Here is a 21,722-nt window from a genome sequence, read left to right as displayed (position 1 = left end):
GCCAACCCTGCTTGGTAAACATTGGTTTTGTGATGATTTCTTGTGCTAACGAATAGAAACTCAGTTAACACTATGAACTTGCAAGAATCCTTTGGTAACTGAGAAAACTCAATTAGCACTAACTCTATCCAACTTTCCTTAGGTAACCAAGTGAGCTCGATTAACACTATTTTATACCTAAATTTCCTTCAATGCGCGAGTGAGCTTAGTAGACACTATCTTTGCATAATAAACTCAAGAATGCTCGATAGACAAGAAAAACTATCTTGCTAACCAAGTGAGCTCGTTAAGCACTAACTATCAATTGATATGATATTTTTCTAAGATCAAGGACAACACACAATTAAACAATTTTATCCAAAATTGAGAAGAAGAGAGTAATAGTGCAAAAAGTATAATGTGCACAAGAAAAGAAAGGGAAGCACACAAGCGATCAAAGATTAAAGTTGCAGAGCCGAGAGATGGTAGATCATAGTTCTTCATATATAGATCCCTTAATAGGGTGAGACGTTAACTTGAATTATAAATTTCTCTAAACAAGATAATCCTAATAGAGAAATACTTTAATAGGTCTCACCAAAATCCCCTAACATGGTGGCACCTTATAGTTTCATTATAATCTTTTAATATGGATAACCTCTTGATTAGGCACACTTCAGAAGAGTGCAAACTTGTGAGGATTGACTCATACACCATGGTCTTTACCCTATTTGGGTCTCCATGACATAAATACTATGTTATGTAATTTTTACTTTCATGTGATTTCTATTTCTTAACACTCACCAATTGATTTGTGGCTAGCAATAACCTATAGATAACTGAGGAGTGTGATCTAAAGTAAAAGGTTGAGATAAGTGAGTATACTGATTCCCCCTACCACTAGTATATTGACCTATGGTTGTGAACAATAATTGGTTTTAAAGTCTAGGTTCTTAGGAGAGAAGAGTTTAATATCTTGACAAAAATATCAAGATGTTCAAAATGGATGCTCTAAAGTTCTTTAGGGAGAATTATAGCTCATAGCGTAGAAATATGTGTTTGTATTTTAAGACTCTTGGATATTCTTACTAGACCCATGTAGACATCAAACATATTGAACCGGTTGGTCAGCTCAACATAGATTAGTTGAAGGAGAAGGAGATACACAAAACAAAAATGGATGCTCTGAAAAGCACCCTATCCTTCTCTTGAATATAAAGATGTAGAGAAACTAGAGATAACATAGGAAATATGGGAGAAGCTAAAAGTAGCCCATGGTGGAGACAAGCATGTCATAATGGCTAAAGTTGAGAGCCTAAGAGGAAAGTTTGATGACATGAGAATGAAATAAGGTGAAGCGATCAAAGCCTATGGAAGGTGAGTAAAGGACATTATGGTAGACATCATAGCATGTCATAGAGTAATATCATATTATGAGTGTGTGAGAAAGGTGCTAAGAACCCTACTGCCTAATTACAACATAAGGGTTTCATCCATTTAAGAGATGAGAACCATAGACAAATAGACATATCACTAGATACCTTGATAGGAAAGTTCACTACATTTGAACTAGAAACTTTGAAAAAAAATCAACCACCAAAGGTTGAACCTACATTCAAAGTATTAGTTTCACCAGTTGTAGTACTAAGGGAAAGAAGAGAACCAAGTACATCCAAATACAAGAACAAATTGGAGATCATATATTCTAAATAATTTTAACAAGAAGAGTTGGAGACTTTGTTTGAAAAATAATGATCAAGGGAAAAAGGAAATAGAAGGGTAAGCTTCCCTAAAAACTCTTTAACTGCAAAAAGGTAGGACATTATGTTGTTAGATGTCCAAAACTTGTCAAAAAAGAGACCAAAAACTTGAGAGAAAATAATGACTGGAAGGGTACCAGCAAGAAGTGGTCAAAAGAAAATGAGTAGTGGTGCTACATCACTGAAGTGGTGTAAGTGATGAAAAATCAAACAATGATGAGGAAGAAGATGATGATGAAGTGTCTTTTATTGAGATTACAAAAGAATAGATAGAAAGATCCCTGATAACCAATACCAATATCCACAAGAACTAGATAATATATAGTAGTTGCTCACACTACATGTTAGGTGATAGGATAAAGTGATAGGATAACTTGTTGAGTGAGACTCAACTAATGGACAAGGGCTATAGAAAATTTATTGGTTGTAGGAGAGAAAAGAAGAGGTAATCTCTTTTACCTCAATATTTTTGGTGATACTTGTATGGTAGATAGAAATCTAAAAAGTTTTTTTATAGTATAGGAGGTTGTGTCGTGTAAATTTTTAAAGTATTATCAAATTAGGAAGGAATAACTATGTAAGAGGTCTACCCCCTATTACTAAACCTAATAATGTTATGTGTAAATATTATCAACTAGGAAATTTGGAAATTCCAAGTTTCTCTAGCAAGTCTATCACATCAGAACATGTGTGATCCTATGAGGAAAAATAGTGTATCTAGTGGTAGATACTTTATGTTTTTTATTGATGATATTTCTAGAATGATGTGGACTATTTATTTGAAATATAAGTCAGAAGCCTTCCACATGTTCAAAGTGTAAAAACTAAAGGTGGAAAGAGAGACTAGTAGAGAATTGAAGTGCTTGAGATTAGACTGGGGAGGTGAGTTCACCTCACAATAATTTTAAAGCTACTATGAGGAACATGGAATTAGAAGGCCAATTTCATCTCCCAGGACACCTTAGGAAAGCAATGCGATTGAAAGAAGAAAAAAAACTATCATACTCTACTAGAAAATTGATGATCCAAAATGATGTGGCATAGATCTATGATGGTGAATTTGTAAGAACAACTCAATACACCTCAAATAGGGTACACATAAAGAAGGTGACAAAGAAGACTCCCTCTGAACTATGGCTTTTTCATACACCATCAGTCAATTACTCCAAGGTATTCAAAAGTAAGTGTTATATTAAGAGGGATGAATCCCAAGATAATTTTGAGCCTAGAAGTGATGAGGTTACCTTTTTGAGGTACTCTGTCAATAGCAGAGCATACCAGTGCTTTAATCTTGCAGCCAAAAAATAATGAGGAATATTCCAATGTGAAGGTGGATGAGTTCTCAGAGAAGAATGAGTAAGACAAAAGAAAGAAGCCAACAAATTATAAACAATTTTAGTAAATTCTACTAAGTGATATAGTAGAGAGAGTACCAATTGAGGTGAAACTTGTAAAAGAAATTATACCATCTCAAGAAGAAGAAGAAGCTAGACCTGAAGAGATGAGAGAAGAAACATCCAAAGGAGAACTAGTTCTTTCCAAGTAATTGAGAAGATACTACTTAGAAGACTAGATCATTAGGGATAAGGATGTTGGAGTGATGACTATGAGAAAGGTGGGAGAGATAGTATATATACTCTCACACATGGAGACTAAGGACAAAAAAGAGGCTCTAAAGGATCAAGACTCAAGAAAATCCACGGAGGAAGAAATTGATTAGATAGTAAAAAATGATACATAGACCTTGGTCACCTAACTAGATGACAAGAACATTATTGGCACAAAGTGGGTGTTCCAAAAAAAAATGAAAAAATATGGAGAATTGTTCAAAAACAAGGTTAGAGTTTTTTTGCAAGGAGTATGCATAAGAAGAAGGCATGGACTATGGAGAAACCTTTACAGTAGTGGCCAGAATATATGGAGTTAGGATACTCCTAGCATTTGCATCTTGCAAGAACTTCAAGGTATATCATATCAACATAAAGTCTACAATCTTCAAAGGAGTTCTGGAGGAGGAAGTCTACATTGAGCAACCTAAGGGATTTGAAAATGAAAAAGGTAGAAACCATGTAGACAAAGGAAAACCTTGTATGGACTCAAACAAGCACCAAGAGCATGGTATGAGAGGCTACATTCATACTTAAAAAATATTGGGTTCACAAGAACTAGTGATAACTACAATATATACATGAAGAAAAGATAGAAACTAACTTTTTAATTGTAGAGATCTTCGTAGATGATATCATCTTTGTAGGAGATGATAAGTTGAGTAATGAATTTTCTAAAGATATGAAGAAGAAGTTCATAATATCCATGACTAAAGAAATCATGTTCATTATTGGACTTCAAGTATCTCAGCTAAAGGGAGGAGTCTTCATAGGGTTGACTAAGTATGTAAGTGAAAATAATAGAAATATTCACTATGGAGGAAGCAAGACTAGTCAACACTCCAATGGAAAATAGTTGTAAGATATCAAAGGAAGATGAATGTCATGATGTAAACAAGAAATTTTATTGTTCTATGATTGGTAAATTACAATATGTGGTGTATGGAAAACCAAACATAGCATAAGAAGTTGGTTTAGTGGCTAAATCTCAGCCAACCTAAAAGTATTACACTTGATTGTAGTGAATTGGGTCATCAGTTATCTAAAGGGTTCTATAAAATGTGGTCGATGGTATCCTCAAAAAAGTAACTTTGAACTTAGTATCTTTATAAATGTTTATTGGGTGGGAAACATAATAATAGGAAGAGCACAACTGGAGGTGCATTCTTTCTTGGAGGAAGACTAGTTACCTAGACTAGCAAGAAATAGAATTACACATTGTAATCAACTTATGAAGTAGAATATGTTGCTGAAACAATAAATTGTGCTCAACTTGTTTTGATCAAAAAACTAATTGAAGGAATTCAAGATAAAATAGAGGAAGTGGTTGTAGTCAACTACGATAACACTAGTGTTATCAATATATCAAAAAAATTGGTTATGCACTTAAAGACTAAGCACATATCCATCAAGTACCATTTTTTTAGAGAACATGTGCAATATGTACCACCCAAGGAGAAATTGGTTGATACCTTCACAAAGCCTCTCTAGAAGGATATTTTTTAGTATCTAAAAGAAAGGTTAGGAGTCTTACCCCTTTCCAGCCTAAACTAAGCCCAGTCAAGAAGACATCAATACATGATCAAGAAATAAAGAAAACTAAAGTTGGATTGATGAGAAAAAGGGACTACTCCATAAGGGGAGTGGTCATGAATGTAATAGGCATGAAAAAATGGTTTCCTTTTGCATTGGTGTCAAAGGGGGAGAAGTTAAGAGAAGAAGAAAAGGAGTTGCAGTTGATCAAATCATGATATTGCACTGTCTTAAGGGGAGACAATGAAAGTAGGAAAGGAAAGCATGCACACACAAAGAAGAGAGTTCCAAAAATGACTAAGTGTTACCACCAATATCAGAGGGGGAGATTTTTGGCCTAAGCATCTTAAATATTGACTGGTAGATATAGTCATCAAAGGTGATGTCATTGTTGGAAACATAGACAAATGAATCATGACTAATAGGAAGGCACAACCAATAAGGTACACTAATGTGCAACTCTAAATTACAAGGGTATTCAAAGAGAAGATGTGAAATTTTATTAGAGGTAATGACAAGGGTGATCCACTTACACAAAGCTTTTTAAATGAATTTTGCATAAGAAAAAGGAAGAAAAGTGAAAGGATCGACAGATAGAATAGTGAGTTGATTCAATCATGTCATTATGTTGAGCACGAAGCAAGCAACCCAAGATTTCCTAGTCATGTAGAGGGTAAGAACTCACTCAAAATTGTATTTAATGGTGATAGAAGAAAGGATCAAGGAACACTCAAAAGAATTCAAATTACTTCTAACTAGAGAAAGTCAATGAGAATACATGACACCCATGACTCTTGTACAAACATGTATATCTATTCTTGTGAAGAAGTGAAAGTTATAATTGCATGTAATGGTAGTGGGATCTTCTTGTATACATTGTATTTGTTCTACCAACTTGTAAAAGGGTTGTAGAAACTCCCAATAGGGTTGAGGCTTCTAACAAGGACTTGAGATGCTATAGGTGCTTCACAAACCCCTAAAAGGGTCAATATCCTTAACAAGATCCTATTGTTTAGTGAATCCTCATGTGGGTCTCATCCCCACCAAGATTTTTTATTGGCCAAGGTTTCCCTAGTTAACAAATAATGGTTCTATGAGTTCTCTATGTGCATGGTTATATTTACTATTCAACATTGTTGGTTTACTTTCATATACACATTATAAAGTAATTAACAATATTCAGTTATGGGAAAAAGTTGGTATAATACGGATTCACCCCCCCAGTATTATCTATTTATAATATTGGTATCAGAGGCTAGTTACTTAGAAGAAGTTTAATAGCTTGAGTAAGATCCTTGTAGATGTGGAATAGTTGAAGAAAAATTAGTGTCAGAGCTCAGTTACTCAGAAGAAGTTTAACAACTTGAGTAAGATCCCTATAGACATGGAGTAGTTGAAGAAAAGCCTTCAAGAAGCTTTTGAGAAGATTGACCTTCTTACTAAAGAAAGAGATTACCTGAAGGATAGGTATGAAGATGTGAAAGTGTTTATTGGAAAATTAGAAGATAAGATTGATGATTTGAAATCTAGCAAGGAATCATTTGTGCAGATTAGTGACAATGATGAAGTAGAAAACCTCTAGAAAGAAAATAAGATTTTCAAACATGATTTGAAAATTGTTGAAATTAAGTTGAGTCTTAAGAAAAATGGTTGCAAGAATGAACCTAAACTAAAAACTAAGAATGCAAATCTTAGATCCCAGTTAATTCAAGTAACATTTGAACTATACACTATCAAGATTGAGAATGTAGAATTTAAAAAGTACAATGTGATTGTGAAAGGAGAATTGAGACAAGCTAAGCAATAGTTAGAGAAAATTTATTTTAGTAGTGAGAAGATAGATCAATAGATATTTCACCAAAGATCTTATGACAAGATAGGACTTGGATATCTAATTAGAGAGAAATCTACAAAGAAAGCTAAAATTAGAAGAGAACAAGATCTAGTTATTGAATCCCATAATGAATCTAATCTAAGTAAGGTAGAATCAAGCACATCTACCAAAATATCAAAGGACGTAAAATTAATTTGTTTGTTAGAAAAACATAATGAGCCTAAGAAAATAGGGCAATTTGATAAAAGTAAGCAAGATGAACCAACCAAGGAAGTAAGACATAAGTTCAGAGGTAGATGCTTCATATGTAATGAAGTTGGACACATGAAAAGAGATTGCATAGGTAAGTCTTTTAAACCTATTACTAATTTCTATTGCTATAATTGTCATGGTTATGGACATAAGTAGTAGAATGTAAGAAACCTAAGTTTGATGGTAATAATGCAAATAGTAGAATGTTTAGGAATACTGACCCTATAGATAATTGAAGAGGAAGATCACACAATAGATCCAATGATGGAGAGAAATCTAATGAGAGAAGAACTAGTTTGTGTGTTACAAGTGTAATAATCCTAGAAACATCGCAAGGAATTGCAAAGCACTTGAGAATCAAAATGGAACTAATCAAAGAATAAATGCAACTATATGTTAGTTGTGTAATAACTTCAAACATAATGAGATATTGTAGAATGGACAAGAGGAAAAACAACTAAAATGATAGAAGGAATGATAATGGTAGTGACAATAGTCAGAAGGAAGCAATTTAACGAACATGTTGATGAATTCAAAGAAGCATTTGCGATAGCTAAAGATCTACAAAGCTCTTATATAGTTTTGGATGAACAATATTTAGATGCATCTGATAAGACATTAAAGTTGCAAATTTTTTGTGACTCATCTTACTAGAATTAAGTAGTTTTTGCAAAGGTAGTGCATTAGTTGGTTAGAACTGATGTTAAAAAGAGACTTGGAACTTGCACAATTAATAGAAGGCTATGGTCAAGTCCACAAGTCTTGATATGATAGCAGTGAGGAGAAATTGATGAATCAAGCTTATTGGTAAATAGAGAAATTATTTGAATCTATAGTAGATATGCATTTAATGTGTAGTGAAATTTGAAATGATTTAAGGATTGCAAGAAATATTATATGTACCATTTGTTCTTGTGAAGTTTCTCGAGTGAATTGAAGAGCAATTTGATAGAAAATTTAAGTGTGACATGAAGGTATTGAAGCAGAATGTTTTAGAATCCCTAAATCACATTTTTAAGGTATTTTAGAAATTTTGAATCTAGTTATTCAATCATTATAGTTGTAATTCAATGGCTAGTTAGAATGTGTATGGTGTGAGTGATAGACTATGGTATGTTTTCAAGAAGCATCTATTTGTGTCACTATTAGATGACCCAATGGGTGCATTTTTGCAAGTCCCATAAAATGTGTTACATGTTGAGGATATCAAAAGTTATATCCACTAAAAGATAGAAAGTATTGGTGATGATGATATTCATAATGATTTAGGTAAAATGTGTAACAATGACTTGTCCTTGAATTTTGAGTATATGCACCTAGATGGATTAAATCTAGTGAAGTATATATTTTATATGGAATTTGACAATAATGACTAGACCCAAATTATTTTGAGTAGGGTACATGATGATATGTTGTGGTCAAGTGATGCAAAGATTGTTATTGACAATTACCTAATTCATAAAGTCATAGGTTTGAGTAATGAAGGTTGCAATCCTATTAATGAGAAGAATGTCAAGAATATGGTGGAGACAAATCTAAACACAATGTTTGATAGAAGAAACATGAAGGTAGATTCCATTCAAGACAAAGGAGTAAAGCTACTAAGTAAGATATTAAGGTACAAATTCATTCATGGATCAAGGGTTAACTCAGTACTAGCTAGATTTTACATGCATCTTATGTAATGGTAATAAAAGGTAGAGTTTATCTTTGTGATATTATTAGATTGCAATTATTGGATAAAATTGAAGGTGAAGAAATCAAGGAGTGCAATTTTTAGATTTGAGTCCCTACTAACTCATTAATTTTTTTATGCTACAAAGAATTTTCTTGGTATGAAAAATTGGGATAACAATGAGTCTGTAATGAAGATGGTGACTCAGTGCTATAGATCAAAGTTGGGAAATGTTAGAGATAATATAATTGATAGGATGATGAAGAAATTTCAAAAAAAAATGAAACAAAGGTATAGGATACCTCCCTCCATGGTGGAGAATTATAAGGATGAAATATTCTTCATGGTAGAAACAGATAACACTTATATGGAAGTTGTGGTACCAAGGGTAAAGTTTATTGAACCTATGGGATATGATATGTGTGCAAAGCTCATAGAAAGGTATGCATAGATCATACTCCAGTCAGAAAAGGACACAAAGTGCCCTAGATGGGGAACTTATGAGAAGGAAATGAGAGTAGTTTAGTTAGAACTACATAGCAAGGAGAGAAAAAAGAAAGTAGAGAAATTTATTCACTCTATCCTTAAGGAATTAGGAATGACAAGATAAGAGTTCAATGAGGTAAAAGGCATTGTGATGGAGATGAGAGAAAGTAGACAATTTGAAGTGATTACAGCAACTCCTATTGTTATAGTAGGACCAAAAGGTGTGATAGTGGAACAACCATGTGTGTAAGCCCTCATTACACCTTATGTAGTAGCTGTGCAAGTGCAACCTATAAAGACAAGAAGCAAACAATGAAGGAAGCAACTAGAGGTGGAAGCACCTATAGAGTAGAGAAAATCTGAGAGATTAATCAAGGTGAAGCAAGAACTTGCACCTTCACCAAAGAAAAGGGTCAAGAAGACCACCAGTGGGCCAAGAAAGAGAAGGAAAATGATGTAAGTGATCTAGAGAGTTATGAGGATGGAGGTGGAGATAGGCTAGTATTGCAAGATGCATAAGAAGGCAGAACTACAATTGGAAAAAGAGCATAGAAACCAAAGGTAGAAAACTTGAATATGCAAATTATTAATGATGACTATTTTGTACAATTGAATAAGTATTATAACTTGTACAGCAATATGGATAGAAGGAAGTTAGGAAATGTCATAGTAAAAATATGATTTTGAGGTAATAGAAGATTGATAACATTCAAAATTGGATACCAAAAGATTTGTATAATAGGCTTATAAATAGGAAAAAGAGAGTATTGGAAGAAAATCTGAATATGAGGATCTCTATGATAAATAAATTATGTGAGGTTGACTCTAAGGAGGACTCAAAAAGAATATTGAAGGGTATTGAGCCCTTGTTGAGGAATAAAACAAGAGCAATTCTTCTGTTGGGAGGCAATTATGAGGATGTAAGGAAAGAAAAAGAGGAAGTAATTGTAAAGTACATGATCATAGTGCCAAAGGTGAGTGCACAGTAAAATCTTGATAGCCTAGACTACATACAAGAAAGTAAACCTTCCAGTGAAAAGGAAGAAGTGGAGACAGAATAGGAACTTTCACCACCACGTATTGTTATGGGTACTGAATTCCTGCAAGTGGATAGTTTGCACATAACTGTAGATGCAAAATAAAACTCACTTGTAGTTTATGACCAAACTATTGTTGGCAATATTACAACTTAATCTAGTTCAAATGATGATTGAGTAGAGAAGAAGAAAGATACAAAAAGGTTAGTAGATGAAAAGAGGATACAGAAATAAAAGAAAAAGGAAGAATAAGAAAAGAGAATAAAAGAAGAAAGGGAGAAAGCTAAAGAAGATGCAAAGAAAAAAGAAAAAAGTTTTGAACAAGAGAAGAAGAGAGATGAGGAAGAGAAGAAGAAGGAAGAACATAAAGTAGTTACTCTTACAATCACTCTAGTACTAGCAACAGAAGTGACAATGGTATTAGTGCCATCTGATGATGAAGATTAGAAAGGATTGATGAGCTCACTAAGAAAGTTGTTTGAAAAGAGAAAATCAATAAAGTATTTGGAGAAGAAATTAACTAAATTCTTGGATGGAATGTAGAAGATAGTTACCTCAGCTATAGAAAATCAAGACTTGTAGTTGGTGAAAACCTTTGATGATGAATTCACAACTCTAGCAAAAGTAGCTTAAGCGCAAGCATAGGTGATGGGATTCCTAAATGCAATCATTTTAATATCTTTTTATCTTGTTTTCAAATAGTTATCTTGCAAAAACAATCATGACTTTATGGTTTTAAGTAGATGAACTTATGTTTTTGTGTATATGTTATATATATGTTAAGACATGAAGTAGAAGTATGGATAGTCTAAATATGCTATGTTTTCTTGTATCTATGGATTGAAATGATATAATGAAGTAGTATTACATGCTAATAAATGTTTCCCCATCTATGTTATATTTTGGTTAGTTTTCCTCATGTATCCATAGGATTTGTAAGAGTGATAATTTGAAATTTACACTTTTTCTTCAATATTGATGATGAAAATAAATATATTTATGTGGAAGTTTTGTGCACATTGATTTTTTTATAGGTACTTGTTAGGGATATTCAAACATCAACACCTCACTACTAAAGTCAAAGCCAACCAGATTGCTAAACCTTATTCATGAGATTGGATGCCAATGCTATAGCAGATTGGACTACAATGAGCAACTTATTTATTACAAAGTATAAAGAATACTAGAGGGACTAAGATTTGAAAGGGGATGATATTTTTAGGAGGATGAAACCTTGGAAGAAAAATTTTCATAGTTCATGTTCAAACTACGACATAACACACAACATCAATTGAACAATGAATCAAATAAACATCTTTTTCTAAGAGGTGTAAATGATGGAAGTATTAAAGCTCTAGATCTTATGGTAGGAGTAGATATCACTCAAAAAAACTAAATTGATATACAAAGTATATGTCTAAATTATTCTAGGTTCACTATGAAGAAAGGTAGGGGACTTAGAGACCTACCAAATAAGTCTAACGGTAGTTCAGGAGTATCAAAGATGGAACTATCCAATTTGTCGTTAGACTTCAAACAAGACATCATTAATAATGTAGCCACTCAACTAGATACCATTCAGGAAAGAAGGAATAAAGATGAAGTTGATGCCATGTTAGCTGAATATTGTCCACATTATAAGGAAAAGAAAAGGAATTATAGATACAAGTTTTTTGCAAGCTTGGAGACACAACCAATGCCTACTAAGTTTAAATTTATTGATGAAAATGGAGAGGTTCTCTACATTTCTCAATGAAGATCATGGCACAAAGACAAGGTATGCCACAAGATCCTCTTAAAAAATTATAATAGTAACAATCAATGGCAAAATTCTCAAAATACTAGTTTTAGTGGAAACAATAATTAGCAAAAACCTCAGTAGGGTTGGTAGCAAACCCAAAATTGGAATACCCAATCTAGTCACCAAGATTTAATACCACCACCTTAGTAGTAGGCTCTAATGCCTCTTGCAGCTACTAATACTCCTCCCAAGAAAACTTAACTGCCAGTTTAGCCTAATCCTAACCTCAACAATACCAAATAGCCAACACAACAATAAAGCTATGATTTTCCTTGAAAGATATCCACTTAAGGTTAGGCACTATTCTTCCTTCACCCCAAAATCCTATAATAACTAAAGTTGAAGATTCCCCAAATGAACAAGAAAATGTGTCAAATCAACAGACCTCCCCTATAGCCAAAGAACCTATGTTTCCTCATAGGTTAATGGAACAAGGCCAGCCTACTAAAAACAATGTAGTAATTGATTTTCTTAATTAGGTGAAGCAAATGACAATAAAAATACCATTACTTGATGCTATCAAGGAAGCATGTGCCAAAGAGCTAGGAAGAAAGAAGAAGGATATAAAAACTAGTCATGTCTTAGGATAATTGTCTTATTTAATGTTAGAGAAATTAATTGTACCTAAATATTATGACCCTAGGAGTCCTATGGTTATTGTCACCATTCATGGGATAATGCAAGTTCAAAATTCTTTAGTTGACTTAGGAGCATCTATAAATGTCATGAAAAAGGAGTTTTTGACTCAATTTCATATCATTGGCTTAGAGAAATACCAATCATACTTCAACTTGTTGATAGCTCTACTATCAAGTTAGATGGGATAATAGAAGATGTCATAGTCACCTTAAACTCTTGGGATTATCTAGTAGACTTTTTTGTCCTCTCTCTAAAGGATAACATGGGTGGATATCCATTAATTTTAGGGTGACTTGACTTTATACTCCCATACTCAACAAATGGTGCTAGATGACCAAATAATTTGGCTAGACCTAGGTGATGATGATCCAAAGGTCAATTTCATCAATCAGTTAATGATGATAGGTGGAGAGTCATTTGTAGCCTCTTGAGAAGAAGATGAGATAATTTCATCCATTATCATGAATGAATATGCACTAGAGTCTCAAGTGTGTCCTCAAGCTAATTACATATTACAAATCATATTACCAGCTTTGAACACAACCCAGCATTCAAAATATTCCCAATTCCTTCACTCATTATTACCTTAGATTCTTCTCTATTTTCTAGTTATTCATGATAGATAAGATTATTAAGATGGAAGTTGGTCTAGAAAGAGATTTGAATGTAAACAATGCTTTATCACCTCCCCATTAGAAAATTATGTTGGAGTTACTATAGAAAAATCAAAAAGAATTTTCTTGGGACTACACGGACATGAAAGGATTAGATCCTATGCTTTGCACCCAAAAGAACTACATCAGTCTTGACTTCAAACCTTTTCAACAACCTTAGAGGAGAGTTAACCCTATTTTGAGGGATATAGTTAAAAATGAGCTCCAAAAGCTGTTAACTCCTAGTTTTATCTACCCCATCTCTAATAGCCAATGGGTCTCACCCCTAGCTATAGTACCAAAGAAGGGAGGAAAATGGAGAGTTTTTCTAGATTATAGGAAGCTAAATTCAACCACTAAGAAAGACCACTTCATCTTACCATTTATAGATCAAGTTTTTGGCAACCTAGCTGGCAAGAAATATTTTTCTTTTTTGGATGGTTTTATTTGTTACAACTAGATACAAATAATTGTAGAGGATCAAGAAAAAAAAAATTCACTTGCCCATGAAGAACATTTGCCTACTCAATTTTACCCTTTGGCTTGTGCAATGGCCCAACCATATTATAATGAGTTGTCATAAGTATCTTTGCTGATATATATGTTGACTGTATAGAGATCTACATGGATGATTTTACTATAAATGGGACTACTTTTGAGGAGGAAAAAGCCAACTTAGTGAAGGTACTCAAGAGATGCCAAGACTATAACCTTTCCCTAAATAGTGAAAAATGTTTTATGATGATGGAGGAAGGAGTAGTACTAGGTCATTTCATTTTATAAAAAGGCATCCAAGTATATCTAGAAAAGATTGAGGTCATTAGTACCTTGCCTACACCAAAGAAGCATAAGGACATATGAAGTTTCCTAGGACATGTTGGATATTATAGAGTATTTATCAAGAATTTCAGTCAACTTTCAATAACCCCTTATAACTTGTTAAAAAATAATTACGTATTTGCTTGAGACTCTGCATGTGCTACATCTTTGCTATAGCTTAAAGAAGTTCTCGCCACAACACTAGTTTTGAAAGGGCCAATTGGGAACTACCTTTCCAAATCCATATAGATGCCTCATAATATGCTATAGGTATAGTGCTAGGACAAAAGGTAGACTCAGTTGAACATGTTATTTATTTCATCAGTAAAAATTTGCAAGGCATAGAGTTTAACTACATAGTCATTGAAAAGAAGTGACTTAAAATAATCTATGCACTGAATAAATTTAGGCACCATATTACTAGATACAAAATATTTGTTCATACTGCCCACTCTTCTATAAAGTATTTAATGAATAAGCCTACAATATTAGGAAGATTGGCTCACTAGTTATTATCTATATAGGGTTTTGACATCACCATAGTAGATAAATGTGACAAGGCCAATGTGGTAGCTGACTCTCTCTCTCGATTGCATGTCTCGAATGGTCTTGTAGCCATTGACGATGATTTTATAGATGAAAACTATTTCCTATCTTTAACACAAAATCTATGGTATGTAGATATTGAAAACTACCTAAGTAAGAGAAAAGATGTCAGTTCACTTCTCTTCCAAAGAAATAAAGTTACTAGTTGAAAAGAGCTTTAACTATTCTTAGATTACTAGATTTATATTTTATGTTGGTCTTGATCAAGTAATGTATTAGTGCATAAGGGAAGATGAAACACATGATATCTTGAGGGCATGCCATGATGAGCCCTATGGAGGTCATTTTGTAGCCAAATAGATAGACTTTTAAATATTGACAATCAGGTACTTTGACCAAGTTTACACAAGGATTCAACTAGATACAAAAAGAAATGTGATAAGTGTCAATGTATGGGAAGACTTACTAAATTAAATTAAATTCCCTTGAAACCTCAAGTAGTTGTTGCACCCTTTGATAAATATGGGATTGAATTTTTTAGATCCATTGAACCCTCTTCACAAGGAAAATCTTATATTCTAGTATGCACTGATTATGTAACTAATTGGGTAGAGGCCAAACCCATGAAACACCCAAGGGATAACAATATTGCCAAGTTCTTGTATAAATCCATCTTTATGTTGTTTTAAGTTCCTAGGGAGTTGAAATTTGATCAAGGAGCTTAGTTTACATCTAATTTGATAGTTGTTCTGATGGAGGAATATACTATATGACATGGTAAATCATCACCTTACTATCCGTAAGCTAATGTCCAAATAGAAGTTACCAACATGGAGTTGGAATCCATTCTCACCAAAATAGTTGTACTTCATAGGAAGGATTGGGCTACACACCTTCTTGAAGATCTTTGGGCTTATAGAACCACCTAGAAATCTTCAATAGGTTTCACTCCTTTTGAGCTCGTCTATGGTAGGTCATCTACAATTCCTATGGAGTTTGAATATAAGAAATTAAGGACTCCTCTGGAGCATGGTATAGAACATACTATTGCACAACAAGACTAATTTTTGAGTTTAAATAGCCTTGATGAATGGTGCAAATGTATATTGAATAACACAGAACTCATCTAGCACCAATAGAAATAGTGGTATGATAAGTTTATCAAAGATAAAATATTATTTGTAGGAGACTGGGCCCTTCTTTTTTATTCCAAGTATCAACACAATCTAAGAAAGTACAAACTCGTTGGTTAGGACCATATGAAATTTTCATTGTATTTCTAAATGGAGTGGTCCAGTTGTTTTCTATTGATCCTATTTTGATCCAAAAGCATCCTAGGTTGTCTTTTTATCCTATTTTATCTTTGTTCATTCTACATTTTGGAATTGCGTGCTAGTGGTTTACAATTTTCTATTTTTGTTGGGCTTATTAGTGGATATTGAGTTACTATAGCTCTAGTGGATATCGAGTTACTATAGCTCTAGTGGATGTCGAGTTACTGTAGCTCTAGTGGATGCCAAGTTACTGTAGCTCTATTGGATGTCAATTTACTATAGCTCTAGTGGATGCCAAGTTACTATAGAAATTTAGTGTTGACCAAGTGATCCTTGAGTGACCTATTGACACTAAGTGTTCCTATATGTTCTAAGAAATGCCAAGTGTTAGCATTTTTCTTGGTCCTTCTTTGACCAATTTTTTTGTGCCTGGTTCCAGTTTGGGCCAACCTTGTGCATAGTTATTTTGGATATTGGTACTTAATATTTGATGTGATCTGACTTGTGGTTATTCATATATTTATTGTAAGTTTTAATGCCAACCTATGACTACACAAGTATTCAACGACGTCTAAGATTGAGTTTTAGGAAAAACTTATAGGATTTCAAAAGTTGGAAGCATATGTGTCTAGAAATCCAAATTTGAATTTACATCATGGATTTGAATATATTTTGTGTCTGGTCATAACCTAGAAGGCCTTATATTTGGGCATGTATGCTGATTATTTGATAAATCAATAAAAGTGATTTCTCTTCTTCCTCTTTGGTTTTTCTCTTTGTATTGTGTTTCTGTTGTGTTAACTCTTGCATGGTGGTTTGGATAGCTAGGTGTGCATTTGGCCCTAGTTCATCATTTATCCCTACACTAGGTGGTAGAAAATAAAAGGTTTATCCTTGTGAAGTTTGGATTATGTAGAACCCTAAATAAATTTGGTTATAGGGTTGCAAATCTATAGATTTGACCTATAGCTTGTAGAGGGTTATGATCTTGTAAGAACCTAATTTGTAAAGATGGTTTGAGGTAGAGGAAATTTTGATAATGTAATATTAGATACATTGAGACAAATTGTAGTCAAATTAGATTTTGTAGAGATAGCTCAGAGGAGAGAGCACATCTTGATGATGTAAGTGATGATGAAGCAGTAGCACCAAACCCTAATCCAAAACCTGAATAAGACTAAGATGAAGCAAGGTTAAAATTCAAAGCTATTGTAAAAGTTGTTCCTTATGATGAAAATTTTTATATTTATGTTGTGTTGGATTGTATCTTTGATATGAAGAAGCTCTTTGAGTATGAAAATACTCCTGATAATAGGATGGTGAAAATTTTAGTTACTAGGTTAAAGGTCATGCCTCACTATGGTGGAAGCATTTGCAAATTTATAGACAAAGGAGAGGAAAGAAGAAGACCAAGACTTGGCCAAAGATGGTAAACAAAGTGAAGAAAAAATTCCTTCAATCAAATTACTATTGAAGGAGGAGATTGTTGTGACAAATGTGTTTCAATATATTTTTTTCATTGACATTAGACTTGCTATTTTTCTAGTAAGACAACTACTTATATGATTTAAGTACTATTAAATATTTGATTAATAAGAGTATTTGATCAAAAAGATGTAAGAATAGCACCTAGGGGAAAGGTTGAGTTATGATATACAAAGGAGTACAAGAATTAGCTAAGACAATGATAATATAGTACATTGCTAATATACTTAAGGTTACAAAGGTTCGTTACACTAAGCAAGTTTAGACGAACAAGTTAAATAAAGTTTGTCTTTCAAGCTTGACCAAATAGATATTAGGTGCCAAGAAAAGTTAGTGCAAGTTGAGCATAAAATTAGTTGGAGCCAAGAGAAAACTCATTTTAGTGTATGTCAAGCAAAAGAATTGATGTTGAGTAAAGTTTAGTTGATGCTGATCATTAGTAAACTTTCGTTCATGCTAAGTGATTTTACAGAGGGTTTCAAGCAATGCAATATGTGCCAAGCATAAAAAGAAAGTTAATGTTGAGTGCCATGATTATTAGAAAGATTTTGAATTCAATGGATTTGAGCTTACAAGTTTTTTTTGTTGGATTTTGTGAATCAGGTGGAAGATAAGATTGATGAGTTGGTGGCATAGAATTCATGGTATACCATTTTTTAGGTGAATTCAAATAGGATTGAAGGAGAAGCTTCTAGTAGTGATATGGAATGAGGGGTAGATTCATTAAATCTTACCTAATCTATCCTAACCCTAAATTGGATGATGAGAATGAATGAAAAAGATCTTAATTCTCTATTTATAGGGATGGTTGGATAGAAGCAAGGGTTGTCATCTATGAGAACCTAAGGAGGACAAGGAGTGAAGGGTATTACTTCATCAAGTAACCTAAGTGAAGAGTCTGCATTGACATGTTAAACACGAAGGCTTAAGGATATGAATGATTGAAGGGTGAAAAAGCTATCAGAGCTCAAATGTGTGAAAACCAAGATCTATAATTTGCAAATGTAGTTGTAATTTGTTATTAGATCAAACCTTACTATTACTCTCTAACAATTATATCATTCTATGGTAAATTATTTGGATTAAGGTTGACCTAACAGTCATTTTTAAATCTTTTAACTAGATGACATTCCAAGTGAATGGTCTAAATTCCTCTAACAAGGCTCACTCCTAATAGGATGATTGAAATTCTTTAATGGGGTCACATTTAATAGTGTGTATTATAACCTTTAACAGGGTTGGCCTTTCACAAGGAATCATTTCATAAGAGTGAAAAAGAGTAGCATGTTATTGGTGGTTTTTCCCAAATTGGGTTCCCACCTAAATCATTGTGTCAAGTGTGTTGTTGAATCTATTATGTTTCATGTTTACGTTTTTGCAAATTGATTTTACTATAACCTACAAGTTTTAAGTGATTGAATAATCTTATGGATGCATGCATGATGATAAATGTTTGATGGGATCATTAATCTGTGAAAAGTTTTATTTATACATTTGGACCTTAGATAACTAATTCACACCCTCCCCCCCCACTAGTTATTCTAAAGAATTTCAAAAATCACCAAGATAGGTTGTTGAGAAATATGCAAAATTTGGGGCAAAGAGAGATGAGTGTAAAGGAGTATATGGATAAATTCTATAGGTTGGACATTAGATCTGGACATGTGGATGATGATGTTGAGAAAATTGCAAGGTATCTAAATGGATTAAGATTAGGAATTCAAGATGAGATAAGTTATTTGAAATTGGAAAGTGTAAAGGAAGCATATCAATATGCGTTGAAAGTTGAGGAGATATTGACACAGAAGCATGAACATAGAAAAAGAGGTAGAGGTCCAGAGAGGTAGAGGAAAATGTTATGGTGAAGGTGGTAGATTTGATAATTCTATACAAGATAAGGGAAAATCTTATGGTGAAGTTTAGTTCTACATTCCATCCACAAATAGGTGGATAGACTGATGTTGTGAATAGAAGCTTGGGTAATTTTTTGAGATGTTTAGTTGGAGATAAGACAAGTAATTGGAAAGCAATGTTGGCACAAGATAAATGTTCATATAATAATTCTATGAATAGGAATATAGGGAAAACACCTTTTGAGATTTCTACTAGAGTGCAGCCTAGAAGTATATCAAATTTGAGAGATATTGTTGGTGAAGTAAAGAGAATTGATGAAGGGGAAGAATTTTCTAATTTTATGGAGTCTTTGCATAAGGAAATGAAGTTGATGTTGGACCAAAGTAATCAAAAGTATAAGGAGAATGTTGATAAGTCTAGAAGATGTCATAATTTTGGAGTTCATGATGATCTGATGGTTCATTTGAAGAAAGAAAGATTTCCTATCGGAACATACAATAAGTTGAAGATGAAGAATTTTGACAATGGTAATGCTTATGAAGTTGAGTTACCCGATGACATGGATATATCTCCTATATTCAATGTTGCTAATTTGTATAAGAATCATAAGTCAGATGATGAAGTTTTTGTATCAAAAGATTATCTTAAGAAGCATATTGAAGAGGTTGAATAGATATTAGATCAAAGAGTTTTCAAGAGCACAAGAGGAAAATATTACTATGAATATTTGATGACATGGGAGAAAAGTCCTATTGAAGATGCTCCATGGATGATGATGGCACAATCCAAGACCAAAATGAACATGACAAGAAAAGGAAAATATTGCTATAAGAAGTGATATTCTATTATGTTTAGTACACTAAAAATAGACTCTAAGGCATGCCCTATGGGCTTACAATGTTGCCTAAATCTAGAGAAAATCCTCCTCCACTACCTTCTCCCAAACTCCACCAAGAATTGCCTTTACAATGCTAGAAATGTTCTTTAATAAACCCCAATTAGGTTTAGATTTAGGAACACATTCTAGAATATACCATTTGGTATCCAACACCAAAGAAGAAAGTTCTAGAAATCACATTAGAAGTCAGTGTAAAATTAGAAGAATCTATAAATGGTAGTCCAACTTCTAGGAGGCATAACTTTTGATCCGAGGCTTTGATTGATGAACCATTTACATTTTTGGAAAGGTCTCCAAGTTACCTAAAGGCCTATGGACCATATTTTCTCATCCACCATTTTTTGGGCCTATACAAGACCATTTATTGCCTCAAATATGACTTTGAAGCACTCTTAGGAGGTCTATAGGCAACTTAAAACTACAATAACTTTCAAACCGTAAAGCCTTTTGACCTGATTCTTTTTCAAAAGTGCTTTAAATTAAATTAATAATCATCTCACCAATGTACACCCTCTAACTCATCATAATTATGGCTCAATGACAAAATAACCCATTTTTTGCATTGACATATCCCAAGGTGCTCAAAAACTCTAACCTAGAAAACCAATAATGGAATTATGAGAGTTGGAACCTTTATTTGATGCAAATGGGTATGTAGCAATAAAAATAATAAGAATATTTTTGGGTGATAGAGGATTTCCTTTACACCACTAGATGCTCTTGCATTAGACACCCAAGGTAGTTTGAAAAATGACCCTGTCACTTTATAGTTGGTAGAGGAAAACCCAAATGGGTAGCCTTCATTGTGGATATCCAAGTTGAATCTTCTATTGGTAATCATTTCCACTTCATCAAGTATTCTTCATACTACCTATTTATAGTACTCCCCCACATGAATATCTAGAATTTTCACAATCTCTTCCTTCATAGAAGTAGGAATTGGACATGGCTCCAACATCAACTCCTCATATGCACCACCATCATGCTATTCTTTTAAGTTTGCAATATTGAAAATAGGAGAAATTTGAATCCCATCTGGAAACTCCACCTCATATGCATTTTCTAAATCATGTTTCTTCAAAATTTTGCAAGGGCCAAATTTCTTCATCTTCAACTTATTGTAGGTATCCACTAGAAATGATTCTTTCCTCAAGTATACCATAACCAAGTCCCCAAATTAGAACTCCTTATGTCTCCTCTTTTGATCTACCCTAGTCTTATACCATTGGTTCATTTTGGTAATATGTGCATGTACCTCCTCATGTAAGTTCTTGATATGTTCAACAAATTCTTTTGCCTCAACACTTGTCCTCTCCCCTAGCTCCATCATCCTTAGCTCTAGTGCAGTCCTTGGACTACTTGAATACACAATTTGGAATGGTGATCTACCAATACTCCTATTTTTAGAATTATTGTAAGAAAATTATGCTTGTGGTAGAATCAAATTCCATCCATTGTGTTGGTGTTTTAAAACTACTAAGCAACAAAATGCTTAATACCAAGATAACAATACTCACACCATCTAAAGACTAGCCAAATCTTATTAGAAATTATATGTGTAACACCATTTGGGCCCAACTTCAACAAAAC

This window comes from Cupressus sempervirens, chromosome 11, assembly GCF_028749045.1.
Source record: "Cupressus sempervirens isolate cs-2001-9-10 chromosome 11, ASM2874904v1, whole genome shotgun sequence".
NCBI classification, from domain to species: domain Eukaryota; kingdom Viridiplantae; phylum Streptophyta; class Pinopsida; order Cupressales; family Cupressaceae; genus Cupressus; species Cupressus sempervirens.
Note: the sequence above shows the minus strand (reverse complement) of the source record.